This window comes from Prosopis cineraria, unplaced genomic scaffold, assembly GCF_029017545.1.
Source record: "Prosopis cineraria cultivar Desert tree isolate PC_DT_omini unplaced genomic scaffold, ASM2901754v1 PC9, whole genome shotgun sequence".
In the NCBI taxonomy this organism is placed as follows: Eukaryota; Viridiplantae; Streptophyta; class Magnoliopsida; order Fabales; family Fabaceae; genus Prosopis; species Prosopis cineraria.
This window is the reverse complement of record NW_026555340.1, coordinates 26,314,628-26,318,809: the sequence shown is the minus strand read 5'-3', so window position 1 is coordinate 26,318,809 and position 4,182 is coordinate 26,314,628.

The following is a 4,182-nucleotide window of genomic DNA, read 5'->3' as shown; positions in this document are numbered from 1 at the left end:
AAATACAATTAACCATTAAAACTTATGGTAATTAAAAGATTAACACATAAAAATGATTACCAAGTTTTAGTCTAAATTTAAGGATCCTAAATTTTCTAAATAACAATGAGTTTAAATCAATCAAAATCTTTTATATCAGAATAAAAAAAGTTTTAGAAGCATGAGATAGCTTAGAGAAGTAAAAGAATTCAAAACTAGTTGAAAAATAAACATGTGCTGTGATACAGGGCAATGCGTTGTGGCTTGTGCACATTACAGCCATAGTGTATTGCTCTTTGTGCCATGCACCATGGCGTGTTGCATGAAAATTCAGCAGATTCTGCTATCATTTGACAGCAGAATTAGGAAACTTCTGATGTGCCCTGATTCTCCATCCGACGACCGAATGATGTGATTTAGGTGTTTGTGAAAAATTCATTACATGAACTAAACTAATGGCATGAGTTTCACTTCCAAAAAAAGTCACATCAAGAAGTTGGACACCTAAATACATTTTGTAACAGCCCTCCTGGGTCACCACTGCCTCTCAAGGGTCTTTTCCCAGGCGCTGGACAACACACATGTCACCACATGATTGCCGGCTTTCCCACTGGTGGTACAGTGGTTGTTCCTCACCCCACCCTCACGGGTTGACTCAATGGTACCAGACTTCGCCTCAACTTCGTTAAGGTGGTAGAGGTTGGAGGTTCAAGTCTGGGGAGGTTCTAAAAGACCCCCGTGAGGGTGGGATGAGGAACAACCACTGTACCACCAGTGGGAAAGCCGGCAATCATGTGGTGACATGTGTGTTGTCCAGCGCCTGGGAAAAGACCCTTGAGAGGCAGTGGTGACCCAGGAGGGCTGTTACATAAAAGGCGCCTTTTTATGTAACAGCCCTCTGCTCACCCGCCTACCTGAGGTCTTTTATGACGCTGGACACTCTCCCCCAAGCCCCACAACAGGGCGACCCCACCCCTTACGGTGAACATCAGGAGACAAAAGCTTTCCGCAGGATTGTTCCCCTTGTGGAAAGCCTCCCCAGGTTCGATCCTCTAACCTCTCCTACATAACAAAATTGAGGCTGAACCTAGTGCCATTGAGTCTAGCTCTCCGCAAGGGGAACAATCCGCACACTACTGCGGGAAAGCCTTTGTCTCCTGATGCTCACCGTAAAGGGTGGGGTCGCCCTTGTGGGGCCTGGAGGGAGAGTGTCCAGCAGCCTGGGTGACGGATAAGATAAAAGCAATAATACTTGACGGTGGAAAGAGTAACTGAGTCCTAATGGTTAGCCTTTTGGGGAAAGAGTAATGGTCTCGTGACATATAGCTACTCGTCTTCATTCCTCGTGTATTTGCAATCACTGAATAATGGTTGATCTCACGTCTATCTACTTGCAAGATCTAAGAGGTCTAATCTTGTGGAAATGATTCAACGATAAGAGGGGTCCGCTCACACATCTTCTCCGGTGCGTGTCTTAAACTTTCATAACCTCATTTTTGAATATAAAAGGACAAGGTATTCTACTGAAAAACACAAGGACTAAACAAACATTTTAGGAAACTCTCCTGAGATCATCATCTCGTGTGCTCTCTCTGCCTACCGAAATACGTGGCCATTATAAATATTTTAGACGTATGTGATAGCTGCTGTGTTTCATGAGCAAGGGGTCACTAATGTTCTATATAATTTCCTAACTTTTCATTTTCATTTTCATTTTTTCTTTATATCATTAATTTTTATATAAAATAAAAAAACATTTTGATATCTTAAAATCTCAAAACAATGAGTTTTTATGTTTTTTATGATTTTTTAAAAGTTAATAAAACAATATGATTGTGATTATGTTTCCTTAAAAAATCATAAACAATTCAAAACTTCACAATTTTGAGACGTCAAAATATTTAAATGTCTTTTATTTTATATAAAAGCTAAAATAAAAAGTTGGGAAGAATATAAAAAAAAAATACATTAGAGACCTTAGCTATGTTTATTAAACATGAAGAGGATTTAAGATGTGCATATAGGCTCTGACCAAACTTTTCTGGCCTTTCCAATTAAGTATTTCAGAGTAATACTATAGACTTAGTAGACTTAGCTATCTAAGACGTTCTATTTCAGAAAAAAATCCTATTAAATTTCCAAATAATTTAGTGCTGTGTTTCAATTCATGACAATTAGATTTTGGCCAAATCTCTCATCTTGATAGATGAAAGTATGGATTGGAATTTAAGTCAGCCAAATTCAAATCCCATTTCCTATTATAACTAATTTATGAATTCAAATTTCCTACTCCCTCCATTCAAAAATATAAGTCATCTTTTGAGGAGTTAGATATTTAAAAATATAAGGCATTTTTAATTTTTTGAGGTGTAATCATTTCCTTTTTTAAAAAAATACCCTTATTGATAATGACTTTATATTTATTATAGGATGTTTAATAAGAATAAATATAAAAAGATGTGGTTAGTTTGAAAGCAGGTAACTACTTTATAGGAGGGTGAAATTCGGTTAAAAATACCTTATATTTTTTAATGAAAAGAGTATGTACTTTACTTATTTAAAATTTGCTAAAGTATACATTTAATTCTTTAATTTATAATCATTTTAATATTTTAACTTTATAAAATATTTTATCCCAACAGATTTTTACATTGAACTTTTAAATATTCACAAAACATTATCAAAATACTTTTTTCAGAATGACAATAATTAATAAAAAAATAATTATTTAAAATTAATGATGTTAAGGTTAAAGGATAAAAAAATACTTTATAAAATTAAAAAATCAAATTAAAACTTTATGTAAAGTTAAATTTGAAACTAACGATGTTAAGGTGAAAGGATAAAAAAAATACTTTACAAAATTAAAGGATCAAATTAAAACTTTATGTAAAGTTAAAGCTATGCTTTAACCTTAAAATTTTTGCCATTCAAACTCTCTCTTCTCTCTCTTCATATTTTTATTTTTGGTGTTTTTGTCACTGCTGCCTCTTTCTCATCTCTAACATTTTGTTTTGGATTGGTTTGAATCTCAACTTGTCACTATTTTTTCTTTTGAATTTTTTATACTATGCAAATAAATGATTTTAAATATATAAATTTTAAATGTAGAATTTTAAATATGAAATTTTAAATCTAAAATCTAAATATAATTCAATCTACCAATCCAAATACCACCTTGATGAATTAGAATACAAGAACAATGGAATACAAATTAGTATTCAAACAGATAAGTATATTTAAACTGAATTGACATACAACGGCATAATATTAGGAATAAATAGCTATACAGATGACAACAATCGCCATGGAAAAAAAATACAACTAAATAAGAAATTTTAAGCATAACAGTAACCGTATAATATAACAAAAATGCAGAATTAATGAAGTGACGTGGGTATCAATATATACCTACAAATCATTGGCGAATTAAAGCAAGGCCTTGAGCATACCCAGAGAGGTGTAAGCATAAACTTAATCTGGAGCACGTGCATTTTGATGTGATTCAATCTTCACTATTATGGTATCCTTAATCAACGTACTCCCTTAAGCAACCAAAACTTCGCTCATAAGGCAATTCCCATAAACAAGAACACAGAACTTCTCGAAATTACAATTCTGGGCCATTTGTACAGCAAAAAGGAATTTGTAGTTTTTTTATCTTGCATTGTTTTTAATTTTTTTTTTCGTTTGTTGCGTTTTATTAATATTAGAATCGGTTCGATTTTTGTCCGTCCAATCGGCTTAACTTAGTCTGATTTTGGAGTCATCCATACTGGACTAGTGATTGGTTCCCAATCCAACAAGTTGAATTGGATGGTCCAGTTTAATAAGTTGTCTTAATTAAATTTTTTATTAATTTTACCTCCTAAACAAAGATAATTTTAGAAAAATCTTACTAATTATATTTTAAAGTTTAAAATGTTTAAAATACCTTATATTTTTAAATACAAATAATTCAAAAAGTGTTTCTTAAAATATATGGGGTGAATACCTTGAAGGTAAAGAAACTACGTCTCAGCGATAATTTACGTACACAATGAAGCTGACGAGAATGGGTGGAACAATGGAATTGATGGCAGTACGGGACCAAAGAAAAACCCAATATGATGGCCACCAGCCGAAGATCGTTTAATTTAGAACATGAGTGCTCCTGGCCTCTAATGTTACTATCCACCACTATCTTTCTTTTAACGTGGTGCT